We start from the raw sequence: 16,927 nt of genomic DNA on the forward strand, positions 1-16,927 counted from the left end.
GTGTGTCCCCCAATTGCCACTTCGATAGAGCCCACATTTTTCATAGGGACCTGAGTATAAACTTTTAACTAGTCTTACTGCTTCTAGCCTCATCTTTCTCTAGTACCATCTCCTTGATAATTCAAATTATTCTTTTAACAATTTAAATCTGATTATAGCCTTGACCTGCCTCTTGAGAAACCTGTATGCAGGTCAAGAAGCAACAGTTAAAACTGGACATGGAACAACAGACAGGTTCCAAATAGGAAAAGGAGTACGTCAAGGCTGTATATTGTCACCCTGCTTATTTAACTTATATGCAGAGTACATCATGAGAAATGCTGGGCTGGAGGAAGCACAAGCTGGAATAAAGATTGCCGGGAGAAATACCAATAACCTCAGATATGCAGATGACACCACCCTTATGGCAGAAAGTGAAGAACTAAAGAGCCTCTTGATGAAAGTGAAAGAGGAGAGTGAAAAAAATTGGCTTAATGCTCAACATTCAGAAAACGTAGATCATGGCATCTGGTCCCATAACTTCATGGCAATTAGATGGGGAAACAGTGGAAAGTGTCAGACTTTATTTTTGGGGGCTCCAAAATCACTGCAGATGAAGATTTCAGCCATGAAATTAAAAGATGCTTACTCCTTGGAAGGAAAGTTATGACCAACCTAGACAGCATATTAAAAAACAGAGACATTACTTTGTCCTCGAAGGTCCGTCTACTCAAGGCTATGGTTTTTCCAGTAGTCATATATGGTTGTGAGAGTTGGACTATAAAGAAAGATGAGCGCAAAAAAATTGATGCTTTTGAACTGTGGTGTTGGAGAAGACTCTTGAGAGTCCCTTGGACTGCAAGGAGATCCAACCAGTCCATCCTAAAGGAGATCAATCCTGGGTGTTCATTGGAAAGACTGATGTTGAAGCTGAAACTCCAATACTTTGGCCACCTGATGCGAACAATTGACTCATCTGAAAAGACCCTGATGCTGGGAAAGATTGAGGGCAGGAGGAGAAGGGGATGACAGAGGATGAAATGGTTGGATGACATAACCAACTCAATGGACTTGGGTTTGGGTAGACCCCGGCAGTTGGTGATGGACAGGGAAGCCTGGTGTGCTGCGGTTCATGGTGTCACAAAGAGTTGAACATGACTGAGCGACTGAACTGAACTACGTTTGTCATAGCTTTCCTTCCAAGAAGCAAGTGTCTTTTAATTTTATGGCTGCAGCCACTCTCTGCAATTACGGCACCCAAGAATAGAAAATCTGTCACTCAGATCAGATCAGTTGCTCAGTCGTGTCCGACTCTTTGCGACCCCATGAATCGCAGCACGCCAGGCCTCCCTGTCCATCACCAACTCCCGGAGTTCACTCAGACTCATGTCCATCGAGTCAGTGATGCCATCCAGCCATCTCATCCTCTGTCGTCCCCTTCTCCTTTTGCCCCCAATCCCTCCCAGCATCAGAGTCTTTTCCAATGAGTCAACTCTCTGCATGAGGTGCCCAAAGTACTGGAGTTTCAGCTTCAGCATCATTCCTTCCAAAGAAATCCCAGGGCTGATCTCCTTCAGAATGGACTGGTTGGATCTCCTTGCATGCAGTCCAAGGGACTCTCAAGAGTCTTCTCCAACACCACAGTTCAAAAGCATCAATTCTTCGGCATTCAGCCTTCTTCACAGTCCAACTCTCACATCCATATATGACCACAGGAAAAACCATAGCCTTGACTAGACAAACCTTTGTTGGCAAAGTAATGTCTCTGCTTTTGAATATGCTGTCTAGGTTGTCACTACTTCCACTTTTATCCCCTTCTATTTGCCATGACATGATGGAACTGGATGCCATGATCTTAGATTTTTGAATGTTGAATTTTAAGTCAATTTTTTCACTCTCCTCTTTCACATAAAACATTTAAATATCTTAATTTCTCTTTAATCATCTAATTAATCTTTTTAAGCTCTTTTGTAAAATGATCATTTTAATAAATTTCTTTTAACTTGGTGGATATATTAGAATCAACTTTTAAAATACATTTGAGAATTCTCTGATGGTCCAGTGGTTACGACTCCCTGCTCCCAGTGCAGGGGGCACAGGTTTGATCCCTTTTGGGGAACTAAGATCCTGCATACTACATGGTATGACCAAAAATAAATAAATGAAATAAAAAAAATAAAAATAAGATATTAAATTTCTGTTTATAATAAATTAAAGTTATGATGTACATTTGAAGTTTTGGGAAATTTGAAATCATTTCCCCACTCACTGGGACCAAAATCTCTCAGATATATTCCTTCCTTTTGATCGCCATAGCTGTTGCCCCAGTCCTAACCATCATCATATTACAAAATAGCATCTTAGCTGTTCATGTTCCTTCTGATCTCTCTTTTTCAATCCATCCTTCCCAAAGATGCTCAAAAACCCAGTTTTAATGACTTCATAATATTTTAAAATAATTGTGATTACAGGATCCTGATAATATAAAAAAATATGCAAACTAAGGCTAAGAAGAAAGCATATTCATCATTTGTCAGTTATAGAATTTATACCATGAAAACTTAAAATGAATAGCTAAAAAAGAAAAAAAAAAAGGAAGATGCCATGCAAAAGAGTCTATCAACATCAACGTGCTGGAGCAGAGAATGGAAGACTGAAACATTTCCTTAATTCTGTGCCTCAGTTCAAATCTTGTACTTTGAAGAAATTCTGTGTGTGTGCAGGCTCAGTGCCTCCAGTCATATCCAACTCTGCAACCCTATGGACTGTAGCCCACCAGGCTCCCCTGTCCATAGGATGCTGCAACCAAGAATACTGGATTGGATTGCCATGTGCTCTTCTAGAAGTTCTACTTCTGTATAAAGTCTCACAAATGTTCTTTTGATGACAGATCCATCGGCTTCTGGCCCTTACTCTCTTAAATCTTATTCAATAATATGACATCTCAACACTGTCATGCCTCCTAGGTAAGAAATTTCTTTTAAAGTTTCCTTGGTCTCACATATAGAGAATATGTATGTTCTTGCATCTGAAGGACTTCTAGTTTCCATTTTGGTAGGAGGTCTTTGGTTTTTATTTGTTTATCTAAAAGGACCATTTTAGTGTGGTTTTCTCCGAAGAAATCTGTCCAGAATTCTCCATCTCTTGTCAGATAAGAAACTTGTGCAACTTTAAAGTGGTATTTCTAGTTGTTGTTGTTTCCTCCCCACCCCCCCTAAGTTTCTACCTACCAAGGTTCTCCAAATCATAGGCTTCTAGCTTCAGTCTGGGCATCACAGATATTGTGTGGGACTCAGTGTAATTCTTGAATTAAATGTTTCACTTGCCTTATGACAGAAAGCAGTGCTGGGGACAGGCATGAGTTCCTTCTAATCAGTATTGCCTGTAAAATTGATTCTAAAGGATAGGGTCTGAATGGGGATGTCAACCTAAGAAACTAGAAAGGAGATTGTTTCTTCATAGTCTAGTTGAGGCAGTAGGACATAATGGAAAAAAACAAGAGTTTAAGCAGCCATATCCAACCTCCAGGATCTAATGATGATGATCTGAGGTGGAATAATAATAGAAATAAAGTTCAAAATAAATGTAATGGTTTTGAAAGGTGAAAGAAAGTGAAATCGCTCAGTTGTGTCTGACCCTTTGCAACCCACGGACTGTAGCCTACCACACTCCTTCGTCCATGGGATTTTCCAGGCATGAGTACTGGAGTGGGTTGCTATTTCCTTCTCCAGAGGATCTTCCCCACCCAGGGATCAAACCTGGCTTCTGTGTTGTAGGCAGACGCTTTACTGTCTGAGCCCAAATCATTCTCCCTCCCTCCACCCACCCCAAACTCCCCACCCCAGTCTCTGGAAAAATTGCCTTCAATGAAATTGGTCCCTGGTGCCACAAAAGTTGGAAACTCCTGGTTTTAAACCATTTGACTTTAAGTCAAATGGACCTAATTTTGCATCCCAGCTCAACTACTTGTGATCTGTGTGGCCCTATTTAACCTTCCTGAATCTCAATTTTTTTCATTCATAAAATAGGAATAATAGCCCTATCTACCTCATATTTACTCTGAGGATTAAGTGAGGCATATGTTGGAAAAAAACCCTGATGCTGGGAAAGATTGAAGGCCAGAGGAGAAAGGCGCAGCAGATGATGAGATGGTTGGATAGCGTCACCAACCCAGTGGACATGAATTTGACCAAACTCTGGGAGACAGTGAAGGACAGGGAAACCCAGCATGCTTACAGTCCATGGAGTCACAAAGAGTTTGACATGACTTAGCGATTGAACAATATAAAGCATGTTGCCGGTAGTGTCTATGCTATGCTATGCTAAGTCACTTTAGTCGTGTCCAACTCTGTGCGACCCCATAGACGGCAGCCCCCCAGGCTCCCTCGTCCCTGGGATTCTCCAGGCAAGAACACTGGAGTGGGTTGCCATTTCCTTCTCCAATGCATGAAAGTGAAAAGTGAAAGTGAAGTCACTCAGTCGTGTCTGACTCTTAGCGACCCCATGGACTGCAGCCTGCCAGGTTCCTCTGACCATGGGATTTTCCAAGCAAGAGTACTGGAGTGGGGTACCATTGCCTTCTCCGCCAGTAGTGTCTAGCATGTACTAAATTTGAGGTAGCCCTACTTTTAGTTACATCTTGAAATCAGAGCTGGTATGTCAAGAGAACATTTTTAGCAATTTTGCCAATTAAAAATTTTAACATCAAAAGGAAGAGTTTCAGATATTAAGTAGAAGGCTTGAAGGAGTGACCAGAAACGATGCTTCCTCTTCCAAACAAACAAAGAAAGGAAGGCAATGTGTTAGTGGCTGGTTCACAAAGAATTCCATTAACTCCAGTAACTTTAATTTAGTTTGGTAAACTGGACTGCCTCTGGGACTCATTTATAAGGCATTAGCATTATACTGGGAGAAGGCGATGGCACCCCACTCCAGTACTCTTGCCTGGAAAATCCCATGGATGGAGGAGCCTGGTAGGCTGCGGTCTATGGGGTCACTAAGAGTCGGACACGACTGAGCGACTTCACTTTCACGTTTCACTTTCATGCATTGGAAAAGGAAATGGCAACCCACTCCAGTGTTCTTGCCTGGAGAATCCCAGGGACGGGGGAGCCTGGTGGGCTGCCGTCTCTAGGGTCGCACAAAGTTGGACATGACTGAAGCGACTTAGCAGCAGCAGCATTATACTAGACACAGGCAACAGATACATGAGGTGATAGATGTTATAGACAAATAAACGTGAGTTTTCTATATTTCAAGTATGTTAGTTTGAATTTTGATGTCAGTTCCTTGAGATTCAGAACCTGGTCTTTTACAGTCAACTTTGAACTTTCCAAAGTGCTTGATGCATTGGGTGCTCTATTTGAACACCTATGTTATCTGTGACTATCTATAACAATGATATCTTTCTCCAGCTGGGTTACAGAAGAGGAGAACAATGCTCTAAAGAGGGTTTAGATAACCGTTTGGAGAATGCACCCACCCAATGATTATCCAGTTACCTATTTTCTTAAAATAAGAGCTGTTTACTTTAGGAACAAGCCCTTTAATTCTCTTTCATTATAATCTCACAATTTATTGCCAAATGCTTTAAAGATCTAACATTACTGTATTCATTCCATTATCCTAGACTTTAATTTTTAGTTCATCTTATGCCAAGACATTGCTATTAGTTTGATGTTTCAATGGAAAAACTCTATAAAGAGGTCCTATTTTGTGAATTATAGATTGTGTATTTTGATTCATTTTGTATATAATGTTCTGACAATCAATACATACAATTAGGCCCATAAAAATTTAGAGCAGCTACTATTGTAAACAGCAAATGTATTATTAAAACATGACTATAATAAAAAACTATCAAACTGTTGAAAAAGTACTCATAGTAAACTTTATGTTTTTAGTATATCATATTTTATAGATGATAAATCAGTACTTCCCCATGTATTTAATATTGAGGACATGAATATTTATTAATAGTCAAAGTAACAGTTATGCATATCATGGATTTTGGATTTCCAATTTTTAATAGCTCTACTATAAAGATACTTAACACTGAATTCATAGCAATTCTAGTTCATCTGTTTTTTCCCTCAGAAACCCAAAAATCTGTAATAATTATAGTTGTCCTGATAAGTCTCAATTATCAATATATACTACTCAGCAAACCATTTTGGTCACTTGAACTTTATGAATTTTTAATGAATTTGAATTTGAAATTTGGGTTAAGGAAGATTTACATGTAAAAAACTAAAAATTATGTTGATACCTTTTATACATTCTTTCATCAATAAAGCTGAAGACTGCAAAAAAACAAATTTTGAGTCAGATGGATTGGAAATCAAATCTCAGCTTTTCAATTTATCAGCCACATGGCATTGAAAAAGTCACTGGACCAACTGAACTACAAATTTCTCATGTCTAAAATGAGAATAATTTGATTCTTTGATATGTGAAAGCTTAGAAATAATGCATGTAGAACCCCTGGCACGAGACTTGATTTACAGTAGATATTCAAAAGTGGGTGCTACTGATATTAAAAAATAACATCATAGTAAAGAAATAATGCAACATAACAATCCTAAAATTGTTAATTTAACTAATCATAATATGTCAAGATATAATTTCAGTGTTGAAATTGTTGGATAGCATCACCGACCCAATGGACATGAGTATGAGCAAACTCCAGGAGATAGTGACGGACATGAGATAGCCTGGCATAATGTAATTCATAGAGTTGCAAAGAGTTAGACATGACTTAGTGCCTGAACAACAGCAACAAGGCAAAAACTAGCTCTAGAACAATACTCAGCTTTAATAGGAAAAATAAATAGAACTGTTTTTTTGTAAACCATAAAAATGTTTTTATTGAATCAAAATTCCCATATTTTAACAACAAAGTTCTCATTTATCCATTCATTCACTTATTCATTTTGAAATCCATAGCCCTTCATAATTGATGTTTCTCTACTTCTCTGAATTTGATTTTCCTCTTCAAAGGGACTATAAGGGTTGCTTGTGAGATTCTTTCTTAGTATACGCTTACTATTTCTGTTATATATTTGGAAAATATCCAGTTAAAATAAACAGGCTTAAGATATGATAGATTTCCAGTAAGACAGAGGAAAAAATAATTGTAATTTTAGAGTAGCCTATTGAAGAGAATATTTATATAGATATATCCAGAGAGATCGATTACATTTTAATTGATTATCCTCATTAAAAAAATGGAGATTAAAATACCAATCTTGGAAGGTTATTCAGAGAATTAAATGTCTAAACAATGTAGGCAATGTTTAGTTCCTGGCAGGTAGAAAGCATTCATTAATTATTAGTGATCATGATAATTATAGAGTGATGATGATGATGTAAAGAAGTACCAGGAGAGTTTTGAAATAAGAGGTTGATTTGACATGATACATTTAGGGCTTTGTTAAAGTTTTCCTGAATAAACGGTGTCATGTTCTGGTATTCCTGCATAGAATGGATGTCCACGACAAACATCCTGCCCCTAGATAATACATATTTTAACATCTAATTATATAGATGTGCCACATAATTAGAAAGCAGGAAAAATAGATCTGTAAGCATGTAAAAAATATAAGGGAAATTATCCATCTGAGATGCAGCACATATAACACACATACAATTGAAGCAGCACAAAGTATGATGTAAATCATTTTACTAAGTCAGATTAAAGGTGCTATTACTCATGGTTATGTAATACTATCTGTAATTTCTGTGTTAAACTTGACATTATAAATCCTTTAATCTGCGTATTTAAAAGCTGTTCTATGGCTCATTTTTCAAACAGATTCCCGTTAACACATTTACTGCTAATGAACCACTAACGTGTTCTCTCTTTCTTAGATAAATGCTGTTGACCAACATTATTATTTGCTCCTCATATAATTATTTTTTTGGCTTTTTAATTTAATTGCTTCAATAAAAAATACACCAATAATGCATTTTTAATTACACTTCCCAGGTGACCTATGTAAAAAGAGGTTTTATAATGAAGCCACAATAATTAGCCTGTCACAGTCCTGTTTGGGGCTATTGTCTAGTTGTCCTTTCCAGGGCTTGTTGTGGCATGACTAGAATTCTAAAGACCTTGTATATTATCTCCCATAATACTTAGGAAGGTATTAAAAATGTGTGCAATACTGGCAGAAGCAGGCTTTCTAATTATTGTCAGCTATTTCTAGTGTGACGTGGTAAATTCCCTTGAGAACATCAACAACAGCCCACTCCAGGGTTTGTAATAGGCCCTAGAGCCTAAGTAGTTGTAGACAGAGCAGTTTCCCTCCGGAGAGATAATTGGTTTACAGAGCAGCTCAACATCTGAACCAAATCCATTTTTTTTTCCTATTGTGATTTCACTGTTTACTCTAATATACATAAACTATTTTGTTATATTAAATAACATATGACTCATTCTTTAAGAGCTGAGTAAATTCACATGTTCTGCCTCACCTGGAATACTAATGACAATTATGTCTGCCCATTTCTCATGCATGAAATATTAAATATTTGGTTAGTTAAACACACATGCTTACTGTAAATAATGTGTTCTGGAAACTTATTAAATACGATTATCCTTTAGGTGTTTTTTTTTTTTTTTTTATGGATGAAATCTGGCTTTAACTTAAGGAGAAATGCAGACAATTTCCCAGAAATGTAAAGGATTGTTGTCCTTATTAGCACAGAGCAATCAATTACTGAGAAATATTTGTTAATGTTTGCAGTCTACTATTAATAGTAATATAGTGATACTTTATTTTGCAAACAGAGTATATCAGGTATGCAGATACTTTGCTTCAAAGCAATAAATAAATGTATTTTGGCACACTGAAGTTTCAGCTAGACTTGGTGTTAATATCTCTGGTCTTTAACAGATACACTGATGTTGCTGTGTATTATAAGCAAATCCTATTGTAAATGTTTTCCTTTTAAATTATATCAGATCTTCAAGTCACCACTCTTGTCCTCAATCCCAAAGCAAGTAAATATAAAGGCATTATACATATTAGAAGGCCAGGCTTCTTCAGTAGAATCTGGAAACACCTTCTACTGTCTTACACTCCTTTTCACCAGTCCACTTTCTTTTTCCTCCAGTTGAGCAGTATAATAATCATTTCTGTTCCTAGTCTAAATAAGTCTTTCCATGTGTGGAATCTTGTATAAAGCATTTGTTACTACTCAATAGGATAGATCCATAACCATCAGTATTTCCTTCTCTATTACTAAAGAGGCTTTGTTAGATAATTTTGGAGAATTGGAATGATAGGATTATTTACCCATATTGTATTTAGTGTCACATGAATGGGCACACAGATTAAATCCTATGACTTTCTGGTTTTTATTTTCATAGAAATAAGCAAGTTATCTTGCATGAAAAAGAATCTAAAGTGGGAACTAAAACACTATGTTGTTTCACAACAAATTGATTGTTTTTCTTTGTTTTGCCATCATGTCTAATAGAAACAGAATCCTTCTCCAGCTCACAGTAAATGGTACAAGTAAGGGGCATGATGATTTAAGGCAAAATCCTTAATCTATCTAAATCTCAACTCTCTTACAAGTAAAAGAACATCAATTTCATAAGGGGGTGACAATAGCTTCTTTAAAGTACGCAAAACATTGTACTTGAAACAGGATAAGCACTCAATAAATGTTAGTTCCTTTTCCTTCAGTTAATATTTTTTACATTCAATTCTTTTTTAATGAGGTTAAGACAAAAATGTTCTATAAATACACATATGATTATAATTCTAATTAGAGATGCAGACTTTGCCCTTTGAAAAATAATCTTCCAATTACTTGTATGCATTTGACGTTATAATGAAATGTACATACCTGTATGCCATTTTGATTTTTAAATACCTGTGTTTGTATTTTAATGAAGATTCAATGAGGATTGATCCAAAAATATTTAAGCAGATGATAAATAACTAGAAAATGGCAAAACAGAGTAAGATTAGAAAACTTCGCTTCATTAAAAAATAATTTCTTAGAGCAGAAAAACAAAATAAAAAAAATTAGTCATGTGAGTGGTCAAATATCACCTTTTGGCATTCTAATAAACTATTGCTTAGATAGAAATATAAAGCTATTACTAATGGCTATTAATGTGTACATGCTTCATGTAATTTTATAGTATCTTATTTTAATATCTGTAATTTTAATGAATTGCAATTTAGGAAAGAAACAATTTTCATTTACTTTATATAACATAATTATGGATCAAATTAACCCTGCACTAGTCTTAATTACATTTAGTTTCATTTGGCTGATCAAGCAATTAACATGCCAGTGTATTTTGGAAGTAAAAACCAAGTTGTTATAGTTGTTCTTCCAAAAAACATGTACTTGTTCATCTGAAGTGTAGCCACTGTGTAAAATTATTTCTTGAAGTATTTTTTTTTCTGGTTTACTGTACATTCAGTGTATTGCTGTTCAAGAATAGGTATAATGAGAAAGTACTGCACCTGGGGGCCTGTTATATGCTACTGCTTAATAATCTCTCATGCCAACCTTTATCTGCTATGTTCAGATTGGTTTTCATGCATTTCTCTTCTAATTGGAACTAATTTTAGGTTTGCCATCACTTGTGATTAAGCAGCCTCTTTACCACACATATATTTTCTTCCGTTTATGTATTGTTACTTTCACAGTTTTCGTGATAAGAGAATGATTTGTCAGGAAGAGACCATCTTTTTACTCCATTAGCTAAGTTACATCTGTAAGAAGCATAATTTTAAGAGCAATAAAAAATATTGGGTTTAATAATAATAGCATTCAGGACCATATGAATATCACTGCAACTAATCCTTTTCAACTAATTGAAAATGAAAATGGCCCTTTGCAGTATGTATGTGTATTGTGAATAATCCTAATTAGGATAATGCAAGGTTATTTTAGCACAGTTCAGAGGCAGGGTACAGTCTCAGAAAAACAGCTCAGCTGAAGTGAAGTTCATTTAGAATTACCTTGGAACCTATGAGAAAGCACAAACTTTGAATTATGAACACCACAGATGAGAGGTCCTTTAGAAATCATGGCTTCCCAGTTGTATTTAAACAGGCTTAAAAACAGAAAAGGGCTTCAGGTTGTGATATTTCTGATACTTTCTGGTGGAAAAAATAATTTCTAAAACCTGTGATATCAGCCTAATATCCATTATAGTATATGTCTCAAAAGGGCTAAATAGAAGACATTTGAACAAGCTCTATGCTGATATATTATTTTCTCATATTCTAAAACCTTTGTTTTTATATTTCATAAGTAGTTTATTTTTCCTTTTCAGTTTGGATAAAGACAGTAGTTTTCCCTTATTTCCTGTGACATTTCATATTGTGACTGGATTTGTCAGATTGCATCAGTCACATCTGATTACATTATATCATGTCAAAAACAATGAAAAATAAGGTATTTTTCTACTTTTTACTGAAAAAAGCAGGATTTATAGTCTACCATATTTCTTATGTAAATATTCCTTTTCATATATAATGATAGAAACAAAAATATGTTAAGTAAAAAATGAAGGAAACCATTGACTGGTAATTTAAATAACCCATGCTTATTGTAACTAATTATATCTCACTTGTATGACAAAAAAATTATAACTCTATATAGGTTTAAATCTATTACTTATTTATTGCTTTCTCAAAATATGGTTGAAGTTTGAGTGTTTGCAACTGGTAGTGACTAAAGATCAATGTATTTATTATTAATTTGAACAAGCATTTTAAGAAGTTATGTCATAATCTTAATAAGGTACTCACAATAAGAAGTGAATACTGTTATGTCATATTCACAATAATAAGTTACATCTTATTCACAATAAGATTTTTCACTCTTTCCACTATTCTCACTTTGCTTTCACAGTGAATTAATCATCCAAGTAGATACTTTGTCAATAAATAAGGTATTTGACTAATAAGTGCATATTGGCTAATTTGAATTTGTACATTTGACTAATAAGTGCATATTGACTATTTTAAATCAAGTTCAAAACAACAATGCACAGTCTTCATTAACTTTAATTTCTCATTTAAAATGAAACAAAATGGATAAAATAGAGAAACAAAATCTGGGAATTCTCTTTTTTCTCAATGATTCCCAGGCAACACACTTGTACTTTATGTTGTGAATATTGCTTGTTGTAACAAGAGAGAAATTGGGTATGTGTGTGTGTTGGGGGTGTTGATAACCCTCGTATGGCAGGCTGCCTTTTTTCTAGCTCTTCCTTTTGGGGTTGTGGTGATAGATTCAACATTAGAGCCTAAGGGTTTCCGTGCTACAAATAAAACCAAATACACATGTCATGAATTTTCCTAGATATAAATGAAAAGAAATGAACTTTATGGAGACAGATTAACATTGACAATTTTGAAGCAAATGTATAACCCATTCATTATAATTTCTATTGAGTAGAAATATATTTAATAGAAAATTTAGATATAGATGAAATAACACTACTGATTTTACAAAAGAATGAAACCCATAGTCAACTGAATATTGTCATTTAAATAAAATTATTTTAAAGCAATAGTCTAGAAAGTGGGCGTTCCTGGAAACTTGTTAAGTTTGAAGCTTATGTCTTGAGAGTTTGTTAAATTTTGAAGAGTATGTCTTGGAGAGAATTACACTCTTGGTGGCACATGAGTTAAAGGCGCAGTTCACATATATGTGCAAAAGAATTGGTCCTAGAGATCTTTTGACTTTTAGTTCCAGGTTGTTTATTTATATCATGCTGAGAAGAAAATTGGTAGGAATCCTCCATTATTAGTACTTACTTATATGACAGAAGAGCTTAAATAGTTGGGCATATGAATATTGCTGTTGTTCAGTCGCTGAGTTGTATCCGACTCTTTGCGACCCCATGGACTGCAATATGCCAGGCTCCCCTGACATATGTATGTACATAAGCTATCTTTTAAAGCCTTATTATGTAACTAAATGAAATAATACATCAGGATGATAAAAATTATATAGGATTTAAGGAATAAATGAATGTCAACCCATGATTCTGGAGTGAGGGACACTGTGGGAGACTGAGAGACCTAGGAGCCTGAATCTTCCTCAAATAGATAGGGTATTTGTAAGGAATAAACACAATTCTTGAAAGAGTAAAGGCTTCATTAATTTGGAGGAGATAAAGTAATAATTCCTCCCACTCATGCTATAGGCTTAGCAATGGAGAGAAACATTGTCGTGCAGTGACAACAGTCACTTAACACTGAACTTGTTTTCCTTGTCAGCTCCTGGGCTGAGTGTGTGGGCTGTTGAATCCTTTAACGTTAGGACCTGGCCATGATAGTGCTAGATGAAGTTGTTTTACCAGCTATTTAAAAAACATAACATTTTCACAAGTTCACATGGATAATTTATAAATATTTTGAAAATAAATCGCAAATATTTATTTGCTGCATTCCTAGCTCCCACATTATGAGAGTCACTAAATCATTTGGGGAGAAGAAACAAAATAATCCATTTTGACACTCTTTAAAGGGTGTCTAAGAGGAAAATGTACTACCAATTGTAGGTTAGTAATATTGTTCAGGAACAGATTACTGTAAGTGAGTTGCCCTGGTGGCTCTGATTGTAAAGAATCTGCCTGCAGTGCAGGAGACCTGGGTTTTATCCCTGGGTCAGGAAGATCCCCTGGAGAACGGAATGGCTATCCACTCCAGTATTCTTTCCTGGAGAATTCCATGGGCAGAGGAGCCTGGCAGGCAACAGTCCATGGGGTCGCAAAGACTCTGACACTACTGACTAACACGTTTCAAATTTCTATAAACTACAATCTTGGAACCATAGACTGTCAAGGTTGGAAGGGTTCTTTAGAGTATCTTACCCATCCAAACAAAATCCCATTGTCTCTCAACTTGCTTTAAGATAGTCATTCAATTTGTATTTCATATCTACAGTGACAGAAGTTTCATCACCTTTTGAGATAGTCTACACTGTAACCACAATTGTTGTGACCAGTTTGACCTCATGAGGTTAGAATAAAGTTAAACCCATCTATGCCATATCACATCATGTTGGTGTTAGTATTTCCATGTAAAACGCTCATTTTTCTATTAATTGTTTCTCTTGGACTGGTTTCAAGTTCCTTTCCCTTTCTAGCCAATTATTTCAGAATTAGGAGAGCTACTCCAGTACTCTTGCCTGGAAAATCCCATGGTCAGAGGAGCTTGATAGGCTGCAGTCCATGGGGTCGCTGAGTCAGACACGACTGAGCGACTTCACTTTGACTTTTCGCTTTCATGCATTGGAAAAGGAAATGGCAACCCACTCCAGTGTTCTTGCCTGGAGAATCCCAGGGACGGGGGAGCCTGGTGGGCTGCCATCTATGGGGTCGCATAGAGTCGGACACAATTGAAGGGACTTAGCAGCAGCAGCAACAGCAGCAAACTCTTCATTTACCCACCCCTTTGCCTGCCTCTTTCACGTGAAGATGCACGCAGCAGTAATTTTGTAGTTGTATATTTCAGTGTTTTCCAAAATGGATTCTGTCAAGCATTATTCTCATAAACATACTGTATGAAAAAATTTTCACAGGACAGATATATTAAAGAAATGTTGCATATCTGTATGTTTCTTGTGATTCACAGTGAATATTTATCATACTAAAAGTTCTAAGATTTTGAGGGAAAAAAAACATGTTTAACTTTCTGTAGTCTACTATTCCCCAGACTTTTTTGATCTTTAAACACTTTTTCAAGTTAACATCTGCTAACATTTCTTTCAACCATTTGTTAAAAATGTATGTTGATTCTCTGTATCTGCATCTCTATACCTGCCCTGCAAATAGGTTCATCTGTATCATTTTTCTCAGAGAAGGAAATGAAAACCCACTCCAGTACTCTTGCCTAGAAAATCCCATGGATGGAGGAGCCTGGTAGGCTACAGTCCATGGGGTCGTAAAGAGTCAGACACGATTAAGTGACTTCACTTTCATGCATTGGAGAAGGAAGTGGCAACCCACTCCAGTGCTCTTGCCTGGAGAATCCCAGAGATGGAGGAGCCTGGTGGGATTCCGTCTATGAGGTCGTGCAGAGTCAGACATGACTGAAGGGACTTAGCAGCAGCAGCAGCAGTGCCATTTTCTAGATTCTGCGTATATGAATTAATGTATGACATTTGTTTTTCTCTTTCTGACTTACTTCCCTCAGTATGAGACTCTAGATCCATCCATGTCTCTGTGAATAGCTAAATTTTGTTCCTTTTTATGGCTGAATAATATTCCATTGTATATATGTACCACATCCTTTTTATCCATTCATTTGTTGATGGACACTTAGGTTGCTTCCATGTCCTGGGGACATGTAGACATGGTGGTTGGGGGAAGGGGAGGGTAGGACGAATCGAGAGAGTAGCATTGACATATGTACACTACCATGTATAAAATAGATACCTAGTGGGAAGCTGCTGAATAGCCCAGGGAGCTCAGCTTGATGCTCTGTGATAACTTAAATGAGTGGGATGGGAGAGAGGTCCAAGAAGGAGGGGATGTATGTATAAATATAGTTGATTCACTTCATTGTACAGTAGAAACTAACACAACAGTGTAAAGCAATTATACTCCAATAAAAAATGATGTATGTTGAGAAATGCTAGCCATAAATCTATTGAGATGTCAAATTAAAGGAGGAAAATGGAACAAATATTTGGTCGAGTAAGTTTTTAGTAATGAGAGATGTCATGTAATAATAAAATGTCAACAGAATCACCACAGAGCATTGTTTTTTAGCTTTGCTTGCTTGGTTTTGCCCAAGCTCTCCCCTGTGACTCACTGTTTCACTAGTTTGTCCCTGGTTCTCTACATGATCTACATGATCTACATGAGTGTTATAGCCTTATGTAGAACTACAAGTCAGAGAACATTTCTAAGAGCTCTATGGAACCTTAAAACATCATAAAAAAGATCAAAACTGTACTATCATTTTTAAAAGGAAATGGATTGGGAAGAATTAGAGCAAGTATTAAAAACATTCATCCTCCTTCATCATACTTTAGCGACAAATGGTTGTGTGTTAGTTATTCAGTCGTGTCTGACTCTTTGCGACCCCATGGACTGTAGCCTCTGCCAGGCTCCTCTGTCCATGGAATTCTCCAGGTAAGACTACTGGAGTGGGTTGCCATTTTCTTCTCCAAGGGATCTTCCTAACCCAGGGATCAAACCCAGGTCTCCCACATTGCAGGCAGATTCCTTACCATCTGAGCCACAAAATGTTATATGGCACCAACTCCTTGCCAGACGAAACTAATATAACCCAAACCCTCTGTTAATATTTAATAATTGAAAATAGTTTATTGTCAAGTGGAATTTAATAAAGAAGTTTCTAGGAACAGTTCCTTTCATTTGGATGGCAAGCAATGGGAACAAGGCAAAATCTTAAGCCGCTACAAGAAGAAAAAGAATCCTCTTATTTAAACTTTATTTTGCAAGTAAATGCTAGAAATTGTGGCTTGCAGTTGATATTTCCTTGCTATAATTTGGCAGTATTTGCAACAAGGGTTTAATACTTTTGACCTGTGTTTTATTGCTTAGTAGTAGTTTTATAACTAACAACTAAACCAAATCAGAATGAGTACACATGGTAGAATTTAGAGCGAATACAGTTCGTTTACTTCTGACAAGGCAATACAAAATCGCTCTGTTGCTATAAATGGTTACACTCAAATCAAGGTTTTTCTGCATTGTTTGATTAGACAATATTTTAAGAATTAAGAGAAAACGTTCCTATAATAATGTGATGGTTTGATAGACTAGGAAATGAGGTTTCCTTTTCTAAATCTCCTTTTTTTAGAACATTAGGCAATACTCTCCATAATGATAATTACTATATTTCTAAATTGAGGAAACTGGTAGAAAATAAAATCTCCTTTGTTGGCAGTCAGTAAATGTTGGAAAAAAAAAACAAACCTGAAAACA

The sequence above is a fragment of the Bubalus kerabau genome, chromosome 3 (genome assembly GCF_029407905.1).
Source record: "Bubalus kerabau isolate K-KA32 ecotype Philippines breed swamp buffalo chromosome 3, PCC_UOA_SB_1v2, whole genome shotgun sequence".
Classification (NCBI taxonomy): Eukaryota; Metazoa; Chordata; class Mammalia; order Artiodactyla; family Bovidae; genus Bubalus; species Bubalus kerabau.